At 49.6% G+C, this 18523-nt stretch overlaps 1 protein-coding gene and 1 pseudogene across 2 annotated transcripts in view; both read left to right on the top strand.

The window, feature by feature from the left end:
• USP5 (ubiquitin specific peptidase 5) overlaps window positions 1-18523 on the top strand; it is a 200084-nt gene that overhangs the window by 25197 nt on the left and 156364 nt on the right. The window lies entirely within an intron of this gene.
• Window positions 18360-18523, top strand: part of LOC146812748 (18S ribosomal RNA) — a 1767-nt pseudogene continuing 1603 nt past the window's right edge.

The raw sequence follows: 18523 nt of genomic DNA, 5'->3' as shown, positions 1-18523 counted from the left end.
CATAATTATAGAATGTAGAGTTAGTACCAGGGCTCAAACTGCTTCCGCAGTTCCAAATGCGGCTGCTCTGGCATTACTCGTTTGTGGCACGACCACTGCGAACTTGGTGAATTGGGTCTCTGTTGGCAGGTTTAGCCACTTTACATGTAATTAATTGTGTTTACTTGGTAAATAAACCTTTTAAAATGCAAAATAAATGCCAGCGAGATTGTTGCTACTTGCTCCCTGGCTCAGTGGCAGTAAACACACTACATTTCCCAGTGTGAATTGGGTCGTTCAAAGCTTGGGGCTTGTTTTATGTGCATTATACGCTCTGTCTGAGCATTTAAAAGCCTTGGAATGTGTCCATAAATGCAAGCATGTATTCCTGAATCAGACTGCATGACCCAGTGTGTAGTAATTGTATAGCTCTTCAATCCATGGTCGTGCGTCTTGGGGGACAAGCCCCCCAACTTGTTCCGCGTCGGTTGAGGCACCAAACCGATTACCGGAAGTCCCGGCGGGACCAGGCCCGACGGAACCATCCATGACGGAGCTCGTACATCAAGGACGTCGTCGCCTCCACGGTAATCGCGTGGCGTGGCTCGTGAGGGTGCCTGTGCGGAATGTTCACCTTGTCGCGGAAGATGATGGATCGTCCGGGCCTGCGCGATGTTTATATTGACGGGCAGACATATTTAAAGAGCCCCGGGGTGATGCATGACTCTGCAGCGAACGGCTTCATAGAGAGGAGGCATTATTTACACTGAGAGGGGCTCCATGCAGCGGAACGTGAACGGCTCTTTACAGAGAGGGCACAGACTGCAATTTGCACGGTATGGGCCTTACAAACAAAACAAAAACAAGCATTTGCAATGCAATAGGTCTCGCAGTTACACAAGTTAAAGCTATTGGCATTGTAAATGACAATGCCAATAGGCATTGTTATATGCAATGTCAATAGCTCAATCTCGCGTGCCGTAAATGCGAGACCTAATGCATTGCAAATGCTTGTTACCTCTTGTGTGCAGGGGACTAGTGCCACTAGTCCAAGAGAGACTGGCATTGCCTTTGGCTGTCAAAGGGGTGCCTCTGTCTGGGTGAGCCAGTCTTTGGTCTGAGACGAGTCGCAGTTGTGCAGTTCAAGGAGCATTGCCCCCGGTGCAGAGTATCTCGTCTTTGGTTTGTGTAGCCCCTGTTGTCACAGACTCCTTGTCTTCTCTGTCCTTTATTGCAGTTTTCACAGATCTGAGGTTCTGATGTCAGGGTGTCCCTTAAATCCTAGATTTAGGGGGCATAAGGAGAGTGGGTGCAAGTGGCCAATGGGCTACTTGCCCCAGCAGCTATTCCGCCCCTGAAGTGTGTGTGTCTGTCTGTCTGTGTGTCTCTCACACCTTAACTACTGAGTATTCTCTATTCTGCCACTTCTAAAACTGGCAGAAACTTTCCTTGGCTGTACAAACTAGGTACCCCACCCTAGGGGTGTAACTAGCCTTCTGGGGGTGTACGCCCTCAGACTATCTAATTGCAGATGTCCCTGTCTTGGCAGCAGCAAGTGCAGGCTGCCAGCCAGAGCACCAGAAAGGCTATGGCAGTCAGGAGGGCAACCTCTAAGGTAGCCCCCTGGGTACATGCCACATCCACCTCAACACTGGAATTGTGTCACGGATGAGAAGGCACGTTATATATTTTAATTTTTTATCAACCAAGTTGGCAATAAATACAGACCTAGTCAGATCAATGTTGATAGTGACACTGTGTGTACATCATAATAAACATTTGTGCAATTACACTAGTACAGTTGTAAACATACGTTTTCTGCTCCACAATACATAAATATCGGAGTCTGGAGTGATAAAGTAGAAGACATTCCCACATGGTCAAGAGGTAGCCATATCTAATCTCCGCCTCCCAGCATGTTACCGATATTGGGGGGAGGTATTCCACACCATTGGGGCCTTGATAGACACACCATTAACTCCTACCTCGCTGCTGGGACTGCTGGGCCATGTTGCGGAGGTGGACCGTGCGGTCAGCGGACTCGTTGCGCTGATGCTTGCGAAACGCAGGATCACGATGAACTGGGGACGGCTCTGGGCTCCATGAGTATGGTACTGGCTCAGGGATGCTACATACTGTCTCGAACAACTGGATACATTTTGAGAGCTTATGCCGCTGAGGTCCCGCCCTTGCGATATTTGGGAGCCATTTAGAGCTTACCTCCCACAGTCGGACATCACGACAGGGACTCCTGCTGAGCAGAGAGAAAGACCTTTAACCCCTTAGAGCACCAGCCAACCCGGTTGCTTATACACCGTACCTTTTCTGATAGTGTCCTTACACTCAACACACAAGACAGACGCAGCTACTACAATGGAGAAGGCATGTTGTTTGATACCAAACATGACAATTGTTAGTGGTACCATAATGGTGCCCGTGACCTCAAGTGTGCTCTGGTGCCAACCCATGTTATTCTATTGACTGCTGAACACTTCTAGTATAGGAGCATATAAACTTGCCTTTATATGTCCACACCTTTTAATATACAACACCCTGCCTCCTGGGCTATAGGAGGCCTACCTTAAGGGTGACTGACAGGGATTTCGCTTCTGCAGGTTCGAGGTGGGGACAGGCCGGTAGGGCTGGGGCCAAGTCAGTAGGTGTCCTTCTCTTCTTAGCTTTAACAATGTTTCTTCGGTCCTTCTTCTCCTTTTCTTCTTGTTCGACTCTTGTCTGAGGAGGCAAGGTTCAGGGGTGCCCCTAAATACTATATTTAGGGGTGTTACAGATAGGTAAAGGTTGAGACCAATGGGTCCCTTCCTTGGGATGGGTACACCCCCTATTATGCCACCCTCCAGTGTGAGGGGAGGCATATACCTCACGCTGGTTGGCTGAGTCCCCCCATCTGCAATATGGCGGGGCTAAGAGTTGTGCTTCACCTCGCCTTCCCCACCTGAGGGGTGGGGTTGGCAAAGATGGGCACATCTTCCTCACTTAATTTTCCCGCCGATTCTTCTGCCGAAAGTGAGGGGTCAGACCCGGTGGGGGCCAGTTGCTGAAAGCAGCGAAAGGCCTGGGGAAGCTCACAAAGGCGGCAAGCCTTTGAAGCTTCCCCTTCGTGGAACCTTCCCATCCTGTGGGAGGAGGCTTGGCATCTCGTCCCAGGATGTACATTGTTTCAGACCCCCGAGAGCAGTAGTCTCTCGACCCAGGAGTCCAGAAACATGTCTGGTGGTGGCAGCTGGCGAGCAGCCACTCAGCCTGGTCATTAGTGTTGGGTTGTTTTTCAAGAGGCATCTCTAAGATGCCCTCTGTGTGCATTTTTCATTAAATCCCACACTGACATCAGTGTGGGTTTAATGTGCTGAGAAGTTTGATAGCAAACCTCCCAGTTTTCAGGAAAGCCATTATGGTATTGTGTAGTTTGTAATGACAAACTCCCAGTACCATATACTCTGAATGGCATTACTGCCCTTGCAATACCTAAGAATTGGCTTAGACAGTGTTGGGGTACAGGGCTCACCACTGGTATAGTGCACCCAGCTAGAGGGGTGGCTGACCTATGCCAGGGCAGTGGAATGTAGGCATGGCACACAGGGATGTGTAAATGTTGACCTGGCTACACTGCTCCTCCCAGCTAATAGGACAAGAGGACTCTCCACTTAGTAATTAGTTTAAAAATGCAAATGAGGTCAGCAGCTTCGCCAACTAAGTATAGAAGAGTATCAAAAAGGATGTGAAAAAACAGTCTATAAAATGTAATACATAGGATCAAAAACAGATAAATTGTATCCAGTGCAACAGGCCACCCTCCCTAGAACGAGTGACAGACAGGGCTGCTGGATCACTATCCTTCTCAGCCTCATATTTGCGCTGGTGTGTAAACACGCATCTTTCTTGTGTGCCAGCGAGTTCTCATCACTGTGTGCCTGGTGCATGTCCAAGGTATTTGAGTAGGGCAAGCTTTTGTTCAAGCCACTCCTGAGGTGCCTGTTCTTGATTTTGTAGAATTTCAGGGCTCCTGCTGGATCTGCTTGTGGGTCACTTTGTTCCAATCCAAATAGATCGGCTTCAGCACTTCCTGTCTCTTTAACGCTGATAAAGCAAACACACGGAGATGATGGACGGAGTGCTGAAACTTTTCAGGCACTCGCCCCCAGTCACGGATCTGGGTTGAATCCATCATCATTCTTTAGCTCACTTCTCCACCTCTGTCCGACCCAGCTATATCCAAATCAGTCTTGACCCTGTGCCTCATGGGAACAGTCCAGCCCGAACTGCCAAGCCAGGTGCTCCTTGAACCGGAAACAAGTATCCTGGGACCGGTTTCAGGGTAACACCCCTCTTCAGCCAGGCTAGCTTGAATCCAGTGGCACCTTTTAACGCTGATAACATGAGCTGCAAACGTCATCTCTGATACTGTTTTGCAATGTCTGTAGCCATTGCATAGTGTTATTGTGAATGTATTCCAGGCGATATTTTTGGATCATACTAATGATTAGGCAATGTGCAAACTGAACTGGGAGATTCTTAACTATACAAGTGTGGACTGGGATTGAGGAGGAGCTGCTGGCACGTTGAACATCAATCTGCGCACCATGCCAGGGTTAAGGAAGAGGTTGATGTGTGTCAGGTGGCCTTAAAACGTTGTTCATTAACGAGACACTTCCTTGAAGGAAAGAAAGGCACTGGTTCACTCTGCCCTACAGTTCCCCAGGCCCATTAGATTCCAACGAGGAAACACGTCCTAATATAAGCACACAGACCAACCTTGCACTCTGTACGGCAACTGTTTGACAACTCGCAGCCTGGAAAAAACATGGAAAGACGCTGCAGCACTATCCAGAAGCCTATAGCATGAAACACAATCCTACAGCCTTGTGCCCGAGTGATGCAGTCCCTAAGCATCTATGGTCTCCATGCTGAAGAAGAACTTGTTAATCAACCCAGATGGTCGAAACACAATCCTTCAATTGACATAATCCTGAGGAACATTTCTGTGAATTAAAAGGAAGGTTGGGACTATAAATAAAAACACTGAGTGATCAGGTGGATATCTTTTAGCCCTCATCTGTCTCCAGCTTTAGCCTCTGTTCGGGTCCTAGTCCCTTAACAATGATTCTTAAAGAACTCCTCCACCCTACATGATTGTATTAAAATTGTGTTGTGCACAAACAATTTGCTCTCACACGACGTTTGTTCATGTGTGGGCTATTTGTTCACCACAGTGAAGTAGTGTAGAAACTCTTTTGATGAATTAATCATCTTACTACCATACATTCATAAGAGTGCTATTTAGTTTATTAGTATGCGTGCACTATGTTTTATAATGCTTGATAATTAAACTATAGCTAAATGTGAATAATCTATTCAAAACCATGGCTAATCCGAGTTTCCTTGCACTTAAATGTACTATTCATAATTGATGGCCGAAGGGTGTGTAATATTTGAGATTGTGTTTACTGTTTTCTTTTAAACAATGCTTTACAAACTATCATTGGCAAAGACAGTATCTTGGAACTCTCATTATGATGGTGCGACCTATTGGCCTCGCCGGTGCACTTTATTAAAACTCATCTATGTAAGTTCAAACTATGTATTTTAGGTTTACTCTAGTTCATAGCCATTAGTATCTTTTCTCTCTACCAATCAGAATTGTTACTTCCAATTGTATATTAAACCTTCTATACCGGTCCACCGCCCTATTAAACGTATATATGAACTTTTTTTTTTTTTTGGTTAAATAAATTATTTTGCAAGTATATGGCTATCATATTTAGGCAGCGGCACATTTTCTTCTTTTTTAAGTGGCCACTTCGTGTTTAAAATAGCAAGGAATTGCAGACACCTCTTTTAGTATGAAATCCCTGTGACAACGTATTTATTTGAGATTGATCGTCCGTCGTCTGCTCTCATGCATTTCTTGGGAAAGAAGGCGCAAATTAGTGCTCAGCTTGTTTTTGCAGCAGGACTGGATTACTGCATCTCCCACTGCTCTAAAGTGGCAGTCAGTCAATATATTTAGCGCTCTTGTAAACTTCTAGTATGTTTTTGGTTAGGCGGCTACAAGGCAGGTCCATATCGCACAATACCAGACTTTCATGAAATCCTTACAAGGAATGTAAGTTATGCCCGTTTTCAAAGTGGTTATTCAACCTATCTTTTTTTAATAATTAGAGTTCATTAAGAAGTACAAGCAGGAGCCTGGAATATGTAATGCTATAAATTCTGTTTAACATCATGGTGTTAAAGCAAGCCTTCTGGATTATAGGATGTAGTGATTAAAGAACGCCTTAAACTGAATTCCTCTTGCACCTGGACTGGCATTGTGTTGCCCTGAACTTGGACAAATTACTGTCTCATCCTCTGCATATCCACACGTAGGGCACTACATCTACCACAATAACAGGCTCTCAAGGATTCATTGTCCCAAGAGGATTGCTTGATCACCCCATTCTGTGCAATAATCGTTTAGGTGGTACTCAAGACACCATGTATGGCTATTAACGCAATACACAACTATGTCCGCAACAACTATCTCTGTACTTATCATGATGCGACACTATTGGTGCACCATCAAATACTGCAAAGACCTAGATCAGAATAACGTAAACTGGTGATTGATGGTGTAAAATAGGGATGGGTTCCATTGCTTAGTGGTCTTACCTCGCTTAGTCTTTTTCATGCAAGTATGTGTTTCCTGTCACAGAAACCTTTTTCTACTGGGAGTTTAAAGGATATTCTAACATTATGTGTTGCCCTGCTTCGTCTTCTTCCGAACTGGAAATTGCCTGTGCCGGACCAGGATTGAAAATGTTTTTTAAAGTATCGCTTCAGATTCTGAAAGTTGTCTTTTAAAACCTCGTCCCCACCTGTGCATGACCACCCATCCTCGCCCAGTTAGGCTGTTTCCAGCTTTCAGGCAAGACTTTTGGATTTTCCTTTTGATGCTAACCTCCCTCCTTTTGTGAGGAGCTGGGATTTATTTTGCTTTCATCAGGGGGCTACATTTCTATTTAATTGTTTCCCAGTTGGCTGGAAATCTGTCTCTCTCACTGAGCATGCCATTTCCTGCAGGCTTTGAGCAACCCATAGGTTGTGGCAAGCAGGTGTCCGTAACTGACCCGCACAGAGCCTGTGTCAGAAGACTTTAAACACTGCAAGGTCTGGTGCATGAATTCACACAAAGCCCATCAAAGAATGTTTAGTTCCAGGGTGGAAAGCACTGAGTTGAAGGCTACCACTGTGAAGCGCCACTACCATAGAGCACTCTGGGGTTGGCAAGGCTTCTTGGTCCAAATAATCTAAGAATGTTGATAGATAGGCCTTGGGCCAATACCCTTCTTTCTGAGATTGAACCATTATTCCTCCAGATTCCAGTACTAATATTTCAGTAATATCTTTTTGTATGGTTGGTGCGGACATGTTGAGCATCACTTTTCCGCATAATCTGCACCATAAGGAGGGAGCACTTAAGGGCTTAATAATAAAACTGGTATCTGAATGGTAGAAGAACTGCCTTGGAGGAATCATCTGTCCATGCACACTAGAAACGAAAGTAAAAGAGAAGGACTACACTCTCTTACATCTCCTGACATCCGTCACTTTTATTGTGGATACTTAACAGACCATGCAATTTCGCCTTTCTCTTGTCTGGTACAAGGATTGTCCCTCAGCTTTTGGCAACTCCTGTTTCTGAATCATTCATGGTTCAGAAGATGATTTTGTACATTGATTTACATCTGTCCCCCTGACTAGTTGTTTGGCTGCACTTCTCTGGCTCCTGCGGAAACTCCAATCACTCAGTTTTCACTGGATGTTTTGGTTAATCTTTGAGGCTGTTTCCTGGAGACCCTCGGTGGTTACTACAATGTATTAGTGGCGAGTACTGTAATTTCCCACTAGTGTCCTAGGGCTATAAATCCTGTTGGACTCTAATTATATAAGAGGTTCTCCATTTTAACTCTGCAGTTTAGGAATCGAGGCCTACTGCTGGAGGAGATGAATGCATTAAACAGTAAATAACACACATTAAACTGAATTCCCTCTCTGGGCAGTAACTTCGATGAAGAATAGGACTTCACATCGAGGTATTTGGCAAGATAGCTCAACAAGTGATCCTTAGACTTAGAGCTCTGCAATGATTGTAAGATCATAAATTTAAATCCAGGCAAGCGAGACTCGATCGTCTAACTTTCCGAGGTATCTACATTGATTAACAGTACCCACCTGTCATTCACAGTGCTTGGAAACAGCATAATTGGATATGAAGTACTACATAAAATAAGTTAATTATATTTTCTAAATTATAATAATTAAAACTATTATGCACACAAACAGCAAAAAGAAACTAGTATGAGCCCCCACACCCTCACCCTCCAAAAGTATTTTTAGCACTTTGAAGCTTGGCACTAAATTTCCTTTTAACATTGAGCCTCATTGCCAATTTTCCGTGGGGAAGTGTTCAGAATTTTATTGAGTTCTTGAGGGGTTTGTTGGTACAACTTAGAGGTTGTTTACTTAAAGCAGTTAATGGGGCTGAGGTGACACAAACCTACATTTGAGCTATTTGGGTATAATGTTTGGTAATCTGCTGTACTCAAGTCTGTTTTCGGCTTTGATTGAAAAGTAAGGAAACCTAGAGCCGGATGTACCAAGAACTGGTAGTAAAATACTTGTTGCAAATTGTGACCAGTATTTTTGTTACACGTGTGGTATTTTGCAAACTGACCTATGTATAATAGATTAGTGTGCGAAGTACCAAATCGTATTGGATCGCAGTTCGATCTACCTCGTGAATATTAATGAGGTAGGTCACAAATTGCAAACCTACTACAGTTCATAGCCATCACAGGGATGGTGGCTTTCTGAGGTCAGCAGACCATCATGTTTGAGATTGTTTAGGTCTCGCCTAGGCAGCGCTTGTGCTGTCTCTTCGAAACATGCTGTATTCAGGATATGGGTATAAAGCTCCGCCCATCTTTTTATTTGGCTCCTGTCCCAGTCCTTTGTAAATGGTAGCTTTTAATTGGTCAATAGGCTTAGTAGTCCGTCCTTAGTACTACCTTGTCTCTTCTTGTAACCTCCCATGAGGGAACCCCCTGTTACATGTGTTGTTACTCATTAGGTTTTAATTACAGCCTTCAGGCCTATTTTCTTAAAGGGCTTCAGGCAGGAGACATTCTTGGTTCTAAGCAAGGCTGGCAGTGGTTACTTTACTCACTAGCACATCTCACATATGCAAATCAGTCTTGACCCTGTGCCTCATGGGAACTGTCGAGCCCGAACTGCCAAGCCAGGTCTTCCCTGAACCGGAAACAAGCATCCTGGGACCAGTTTCAGGGTAAAACCCCTCTTCAGCCAGGCTAAGTTGAATCCAGTGGCAAAGCGAGAAAGGGACCCCCGTCTGGGCATACCCTGCCAACTTAAGGCAAACAAAGCAAACACAAAGAGATGATGGACGGAGTGCTGAAACTTTTCATACACTAACCCCCAGTCACAGATCTGGGTTGAATCCATCGCTGTTCTTTAGCTCACTTTGCCACCTCAGTTCAGACCCATCTATAAGCAAATCCGTCTTGACCCTGTGCCTCATGGGAACAGTCCTGCCTGAACTGCCTGAACTGCCAAGCCAGGTCTTCCCTGAACCGGAAACCAGCATCCTAGGACCGGTTTCAGGGTAACACCCCTCTTCAGCCAGGCTAGCTAGAATCCAGTGGCAAAGTGAGCAAGGGACTGGCATTTGGGGCTGGACTGGTCCCATTGGGCGCAGGGTCAAGGCGGGTTTGCATACGGCTGGGTTGAAACTGGAATGGCATGGGGAGCAAAAAACGATGGATTTAGGCCCAGATTTTTGCACTGGGGTGAATTGTTCTGCATTCTGTGCATCACTTGTTGTTTTTGCATTTGTCACCCCAAGTGGGACGGGTATACCCAGACGTGGGTCCTGTGCTCTCCATGCCACTGGAGTCGAGCTATCTTGGCTGATGAGGGGTGAAACCCCGAAACTGGTCCTAGGATGCTTGTTTCCAGTCCAGGGAGGAACGTGCCTGGCAGTTCGGGCTGGACTAGTCCCATTGGACGCATATGCAAATCAAGACTGATTTGCATATGGCTGGGTTCAAACTGGAATGGCATGGGGAGCAAAAAAATGAAGGATTTAGGCCCAGATCTTTGTACTGGGGTGAATGTATGACATTGCTCTGCATTCTGTCCATCAATTCTTGTTTTTGCATATCCTGAATACAGCATATCTCGAAGAGATGGCGCAAGCGCTGCCTAGGCGAGACCTAAGAACATTGGCATTTATAATGCCAATAACTCCAACTTTGCAGGGTGTAGTACTATATGTGACCGAAAGAGGTCCCATTGGACCTATTTTGGCCACATATGGTACTGCACCCTGCGACATGGCTAGGTACAAAACATTGGCATTTATAATGCCAATAAAAAAGACTCCCAACAAAAGCGGGACCGATTGCATTACCAATACAATAGGTGTCACATTTGTTAAAGTTAGAGCTGTTTATGTTGACAATGTTTCTTACTTTTGCTTTTTTTTTTATACCATTGGCAATAGTGCTATGCAAATATAATAGCTCCACTGCAAATAAAAACAATCATTGGCATAGCCAATAGGTTTCGCTTTTGGGACCTTATAAGTGATTAGCCATGCAACACTTGATGATGTTTTATGAAGGATATTGTGCTGGATAACTAAACACTTATAATGTCCCAAAGGCAAGAACTATTGGCTATGCATTGTAGGGGCCTTATAAGTTTTTAGGTAGAGCTATTGACTTTGCCAGTGTTTCTAAGCTGTGCTGTAGAGAAGTGTGGCTGCTGTGCCCCTGGACAGAGGGAGCCAACATCGAACTGGAGCAAGCACTGAACCTGGTCCCAATAGACCAGCCAGAGTAATTCGTCCAAAAGGAATTTGTGACCCAGGGGTAGATTTGATGCATGTTAATCAGGGCTGAGAATTTATCCTTAAGACAAATGCATCACCTGTAAGAACTATGTAAATAAAGCCTGTAGCCCCCGGCATAAATCCATAACGAAACAAGGTAGATTAAATCCCATACGGGTCAAAGTCCATGTGAATGAAATTCCAAGTACAGTCTTCAGAGCCTAGCTTTTCTGAAGATATCCCTGGTTGCTCTTGTGGAGTAGAAAACCATAAACAGAATAGCGTGTGCTGCCTTGATGCACTGTGCAGTACACTGAACTGGCTGCAGTCCGAGGACAGATGCTTCTGGTTTCAACATGGCCGCTCTGCACTGGTTTAAGAAAGAGGTCTGTTCTTTTAGAACAAGGATATAACGCCATGCAGTAAATGGATGATCTGTGTAAGCTGGTGTGCAAATTCAGGTGTGATGAGGCGTACCACACTCCTGCTGTGCAAAGGTGATCCGGGTGCACTTCAGTTGTACTTGCCCAACAGTGACCTAGGAGATCCACGATCATTAAGAACAGTATCCCAGGAGGGCTCGCGACCCGGCTGTCTAAAGACCTTCATTTCCGCAGAGTGGGCACCCGGAATAAGACTCCAGAGATGTAGTGCCTCGTGGCGCTGGCAAAGCAGTATAATATCCATCAAGGAGGTACTTTTATGACGGTGTTGTAAATAGGGGTACAGGATCCCTTCGTTACTTTAAACATCCTCGGGACCTCCGGGAAGTGACGTGCTCAATCCCTCTCCATCCGCTGACCAAAATGGACTGATCCAAGAGAATCGGCAGTGGGTGGGCGGAGGAGCCCACGTGCACACTAAATCGAAATAAACAGACACATGCAACTGAAAAGCAGTGCGCTTTAAACACAGCAGCCTTTGCAAACTCAAGCCCCGTGTTTGCCAGCCAGTGCGCTCTATGCCATGCAGCCAGCTTTACAGCATATCAAGGACCCCTCCCAAATACGCCAAGGACTCACTTTCCCTACAGCAAGCGCCTGTAAAAGGTGGCCCGAGGACGGCACGCGCCTGTTAAAGGTGACCCGTGGATGTAGACAGCCGCATTCTGGCCTCGGCCCCCGCTCGCATGCGGCACGTAATTGCGTGAATAAGTGAGCCATTGAGAAGTTCTTAATCCGTGACAGGCCCGACGTTCAGAGCCTGTGTGCCGCGCTAATGTTGTGTAACGAAGGGCCTTGTTGGGCACCGAGCAGGCAACTCATGCGGAGCTCCGCACAGCAGCCTAGCCAGGGTGCCATGGACCCTGGCGGGAGGCAACAATAATCTGGGTTAATTGGGCCTCAGGGCCCCGGTGCTACTGCACCGATGGAAGCCACGCCCTTACCGCCGCACACACCTGAAAGCCCTGAAAGGCAGCGATAAAGAGGCAATGTGTGCCTGCAGCCCCCAAGCCTGTTTGTTGCACAGTGTGCTGCGGATTGTGCAGTAAGTAGTCAATCTCTAGTCACCTAAGACAAAGTATAGTACAAATGAGGGCCATTAACAAGGGGCATACCCATCACTAGTGCATAGCGTGCAGTGGCACTGGGGCTCACAAGAGCTCCACAAATATAGCCGTCTACTACCTACCCCGGGACCAGGACCATTTTTCCTTGATTACATTTTGGTCTATGGCAGCTGTAACGCCCGTTACTTTGAGGCTTAGAAACTGGGTGCCATGAAAAAAAAAGCTACAATTGCCAAAAGTGCACACCGTGACGTATCCACAAGCTTAATGCAGCAAAATGCACAGCTGCCGGGTGTCAACATGGTTTGCTGCAGCCTTAGTACGCCGCTTCTCAGCTCCCGCATTTATTCGACGTAAGGAAATAAGCATGTCAGCGCACGCAAAGGGAGGTGCGTGAGACAAGGCACGCCTGCCCAGGGTTACCGTTCCCTCCTCCACAGGATTTCAGCGCCCACCTCTAAGACTTACCCCGAGGCAGGTGCACCGACTCCCTGACGCTCTGCGCCTCTTTGTCCTCGCAGGTGAACTGGAAAACGCAGCAGCCGGCGTTAGTGGCACCTGAGGAATTTTTGAAACGGGAGAGTCGGTTGCGAAAACAAGTTCTTCTCTAAGAATCGAAAAGAAGGTAGCTCAGAAGTAGGTTGTTAAACTGGGGCCCTTTAAACAACAAGACAAGCCCGGCTTCGAAAGTGGTGCGCGAGCGAAAGTGAAAGCAGCGCGTTTGCACATATGTTTACAATTAACGCGAGACTCGGCGGAGGAGCATTGAGAGAGTGTGAGACCGGCCTCGTGGCGTGGGCCCTCCCGACCAGCAAGCCACCCTGCAACCGCACCGATCCTCAATGTCACAGACTTCCGGCCACCATGGCCCAACATCCCGATGGCCGGCCAGACCCCCAACACGCATGCCCGGCCGAGGGAGAGTGAAACCCCCCAAGCCAGACCGAGAGGCGCCGGCCCTGTCACACCTCTGGTCTCTTCCCCAAGGGAGGTTTCGATCGACCACCAGGCCCCCGGTGAGCGGCCGCCTCGCCTGCTGGGTGTCTGGAGTCCCTCCCGGACCCACCTGAACAGATCAAAGGGCCGAGCGACAGGAAGCCCCGACACACCGCCCCCAGGCACCAAGACCCCTCTCGGCGAGGACTCCGGACTTCAAAGAGGAGGGGAAGTATAACAAGGGGTGCGGAAGGGACGGGAGGCAGAGAAGACCTGGACTGACGAGAGCCTGCTGACCTGGTCGCGGCTCGATCGCTCCCCGAACCGAAGAACGCTACCCGAACTCTGAACTATCTGAGCCCTGCTGACGCTGTCGTGGCTCCCCGAACTCTGAACCATCTGAGCCTTGCTGACGCTGTCGCGGCTCCCCGAACCCTGAACCATCTGAGCCCTGCTGACGCTGTCGCGGCTCCCCGAACTCTGAATCATCTGAGCCCTGCTGACGCTGTCGCGGCTCCCCAAATCCTGAAACCATCTGAGCCCTGCTGACGCCGTCGCGGCTCCCCGAACTACGAGCCTGCTGAGTGACTCGCGGCACCCTCCTCCAAGAGAATCGGCAGGGATTGCCGAGAGAAGCAACATCCCCTCAGCTCGAGGATTGAGAGCTGTGCGCAGGATACTCCGCAGAGACACTGGCTCAAAGACTGTCCCGCTACCCCCATACCCTAATCACGAGATTGCCGTCGCTTGTGGCACTAATTCTATATCTGCCTTCCGGATCATAAAGATCCCTTACAACTAACGATAAAGTATATTGTCTTACTAAGAACTACTGTGTGGTGTCCCTCTATCAGAAGAGAGTAAGCGCAGCGTGTGCGATCCTAGGTACGAGACCCTTCCAGGAAGGGCCTCCCCGCTCTTGCTCGGCCTAACTCTGGGAGAGGTGGGTCCCCGGGTGGTCAGGAACGCATTCCGCAGCCTCCCCGGTGAACGCCTTCCAACAGAGAGCAAGCGAGAGGAAAGCCAGATGGCGCCTGATTGGGCGCTGAAAGCTGGCGGCTGAGTGCGTAACCGCAAGCGCTAGGCCAGCAAAAGCGTGTGGTAGCACTTTGAAAACCCCACTTACTAAATGTCTCGCAGAGCAGTGCATGCGCTGGCTCAGGCGAGATCTAAAAAAAAAAAGTAAACTTTCTGCCCATCGTTTTAATGTGCTCCTGTCCATGTCCTTAGTAAATGGTGGCTATTCATTGGTCAATATGCTTGGTAGTCCCTCCTTAGTACCACCTAGCCTCTTCTTGTTACCTCCCATGAGGACACCCCGTTACAGGAGTTGTTACTCCCTAGGTTTTAATTTCAGCCTCAGAGCTCTATTTTCTTAAAGGGCTTCAGGCAGGACACAAGCCTGGTCCTATGCAAGGCCGGCAGTGGTTACTTTACTCCATAGCACATATCACAACAGGCCTCGAAAAATCTACTCGCTCACTCCTACTCGCTTACTCACAATTGCAAGTAAAATTCTATCAGGTCAAGCTATTTTTAGCACCTACTGGTCCCATCTGGTGAGTAAACTTAAGCTGGAAAGGAACAGGTGTTCTGCTCATTCAGAAAGTGAATGAGCAATAAAGAGCCATTAAATCTTGGTTTTATCTTACATTTGCTGTCTGTTCAAGGAATGAGGTCAAATGTCAGTTTGTCTTTTAACTAATTGCTGCTTGGAAATGAGGTTTATTTTTCTCTCTTTACTAGAGTTAGAGGTTTTTGTCAAGTGAGCTGTCTGAAGATGTCAGTTATTTGTCTCTAACGCATAAAATAAATAGCTTGTAAATCAATATTACAAATATTTCAAAATATATCTGGAATTACAAAAGCACATTTTTTGTAATTAAGAAGCATGATCCAAACAAAGAGTTAAATAGGAGCAAAACCAACCAGAATACTTTACTTGGTGATGTGCAAATGACAAATATTTACAGAAACTCTATTTCCAAACATTATTGTTTGTACACTGTATAGTTTTATCAGTAAAGCTGCATAGTCTGTGGGAACGTTTGTGGCCATTTCAATGTAAAATCCGCTGATTGCAAATCACAGTGTGACACCACTTCATACTTTAGTTATGTATTTATTAAAAGTGTTAGTATTTAAACATGACTTGTGAAACATTCCTCCCTCTGCCCTGATAACAATGCTGTTAATGAACTAAGAGGCAAGTCAGGGGTCATGTGTTCCCTATATGTGGTTAGATTTGTATTATATATGGGAAAAAGTTTAGTCTATTAAATCAAACAAAATAGTTTTTTGTACAGCAGACATGCTGAACTCTCATATGTGATAATGAAGAAATGGCAGCTCAATGAATTAAAATATTTGATAGGTTATGATTTTTTTAGGCTTGTCCCCCCGCCCCTCCCTGGGCGTCCGGGCCTCAGAGCTCCGGCTGTCCTCCCCGTGCTTGAGGCCCAGCCGGGGTCCCCGAGCCCCCCAGGAAGCGAATCCCCCAAGCCCTGCAAGGGCAGGTGGGAGGGAGTCCTACCGCTCGGGCGGGCATCTTTTCGATCCCGGCCATCTGGTCGCACCTATTCCCCCTCGGCCATCTGGTCGCACGCAATGCTTTCCAATAGGGCGACCAGATGGCCGGGCTGCCCTGGAAGTCCCGATGGGGGCTCATTTGCCTTCCCAATCCCAGCCAGAGCTCCAAGAGGTCGGGTGCGTCTGGGCCTAAGGTCCCCGGAGTCTCGCGGTGCGCATGGGTTCCCAGAAAGAGGGGTAGCTTTCATCTGGATTATTAGTGGCAGGGTATGCCAGAACACCGTTCCCGGGCTGGCGATTGTTTGCCGGGGACCAGATGGGCTATGCCCGAACAGCACCTCCCCTCCGTCCGGGGGGTCCCTCCTCCGGCCCACGATGTGGCAAAGCACCCGGGATGGGCTCCATGGGTCCTGGGCAGTCCTCCCCCGGGCGTCCAGGCCCGAGAGCTGCGGCGGTCCTCCCCGAGCCTGCAAGGTAGCGGAGCCCCCGAGCCCTGCAAGGGCAGGCGGGAGCCCTACTGTGAAGGCTCGGCTCGTGGCGGGCGTCCTTTCGGTCCCAGCCAACTGGTCACACCTTTTCCCCCTCGGCCATCTGGTCGCACGCAATGCTTTCCAATGGGGCAACCAGATGGCCGGGCTGCCCTGGAAGTCCCGATGGGGGCTCGTTTGCCTCCCCGATCCCCTGAGTCTTGCGGTGCGCACGGGTTACCAGAAAGGGGCGTAGCCTTCCTCTGGATTACTAGGGACAGGGTACTCCGGAACCCCTCTCGACCTAGTGGTCCTCAGTCAGCAGCTGGACGGGCCAGGATGCCACCCCAGCCCGGGGTCCATACCTGGGCCTGCCTCGTGGCAGGCTGCCGCGGATAGGGTCCTGTGGGCACGGGGAGCCTCCCCCTGCTTGGCTGAGTTTACGGGCTCCCAGGGAACCCAGGGAGGGCAGCCTCCCCACTCCGGGCTCTGTCCTCGGTCCTGCCGCATGGCAGGGTGCCCGGGATGGTGTCCGGCAGGCCCTGGGAGGCTTCCTCTGGGCCTGGGAGCCCGAGCTGGGTCCAGGGGCCCCGCCAGACCCTGGGTCGGGTGCTCCGGCCCTGGTCCCCGTCCTGCCACTCCACCAAGTGCCCAGGACAGGGGTCCGTCTGTCCCGTGCAGGTCTCCCCTGCTTGTCAAGGTGTCCGCAGGCCGCGGGTCAGAGGGCCTGTAAGGTCCCCCTCGCAGCCTCCATGGCTGGGGCCCAGCTGGGGGCCTGGGCCTCTGGTCCCCCATGCCCTGGCGCCCGCTCACTGTTTCGTTGGGGCACAGAGCGACCAGATGGCTTCCCTCTTGAGCCCGGACATCTGGTCGCACCTATCCCCTCGGCCATCTGGTCGCACGCAATGCTTTCCTATGGGGCGACCAGATGGCCTGGCTTCCCTGGAAGTCCCAATGAGGGCGCAGTTGCCTCCCCGATCCCAGTGAGGGCTCCAGGAGGTCAGGCACATTCGCGCCTTGGGTCCCCTCTGTCACCTTTTGTGCACGGATTACAAGAAAGGGGGGTAATTTTCCTCTTGATTACTAGGGAGAGGGTCAGTCAGACCTCCGTGAGGCCCGGTGATTCCAAGACAGGGGAAGGCAGAACCCGGGCCTGCCCACAGGGGCCCCCAGGGGCCCGGGTACGCCCCTGCCTCTCGGCCCCTTCCCAATGGTCCTTTTCCTCCAAGCCTGCTCAGTAAGACCTCCGTGAGGTCTGGCAATTACGAGACCAGGAAAGGCAGCACCCGGGCCCGTCCGCCGGGGTTCCCAGGGGCCCGGGCCTGTGCCTGTCGCTTAGCCCCTTCCCGATGGGCATTTCCTCTGAGCCTGCTCGTGCCGGGAGCAGCCAGGGACGCGAAGCTGGCATCCCCCGTGCAGGGTGGCCTGCCAGGGGCGGCCCCGGCCATACTCCGATCGATTGGGCACTCTTTGTCCATTTAGGGATGGGCTGCTTGGCCAGCTTCGGCTGTTGTTTCAAGCAAAGAGCTTCCACCCCGCATGGACCGTCTGACTCGAGGGCCTGCCGCCTGGCAGGAGGCCCTTCACCCTACCCAGCAGAGCGAAGGCTGAGTGGCCCTGGCAGCTCGGGCCCCTCAGTGGTCCGACCCGAACGGATGGGGTCGGGTTGCGCCAGGCCCTCGGACGCTGCCGCCCGGCAGGTCTTTAGGCCCCGTGTGTCACCCCTCTCCGCCCAGCACATTTCCACTGCAGCTCGGAACGACGGTCCCGAGGGGTGCCGCCGCCGCCAGGCCCTGGTACCCATGCTCAAACTGCGCCTCTGCCCACCTCTCCCTCCCGGGGGAGACAGCTGGGCCCGCCGGTGCCCATGCGACCGCACCTCTCCACACCCCTCTAGCGAGCCCTGCTGCCCAGGCGGGCGGGCTCCTTCCCCCCCAGCAGGCTCCCAAGAGGGAGGGGTGCGCGAAGGTTGCCGGTCAGGGAGATGGGCATGGAGCCCTCCCGAACCCACCCCGTCAGCAGATGCGGCTACCTGATTGATCCTGCCAGTAGCATATGCTTGTCTCAAAGATTAAGCCATGCACATGTAAGTACACACGGCCGGTACAGTGAAACTGCGAATGGCTCATTAAATCTGTTATGGTTCCTTTGATCACTCCATCTGTTACTTGGATAACTGTGGTAATTTTAGAG

The sequence above is a fragment of the Triturus cristatus genome, chromosome 7, assembly GCF_964204655.1.
Source record: "Triturus cristatus chromosome 7, aTriCri1.1, whole genome shotgun sequence".
Classification (NCBI taxonomy): Eukaryota; Metazoa; Chordata; class Amphibia; order Caudata; family Salamandridae; genus Triturus; species Triturus cristatus.
This window is presented reverse-complemented; position numbering and strand designations above follow the sequence as displayed.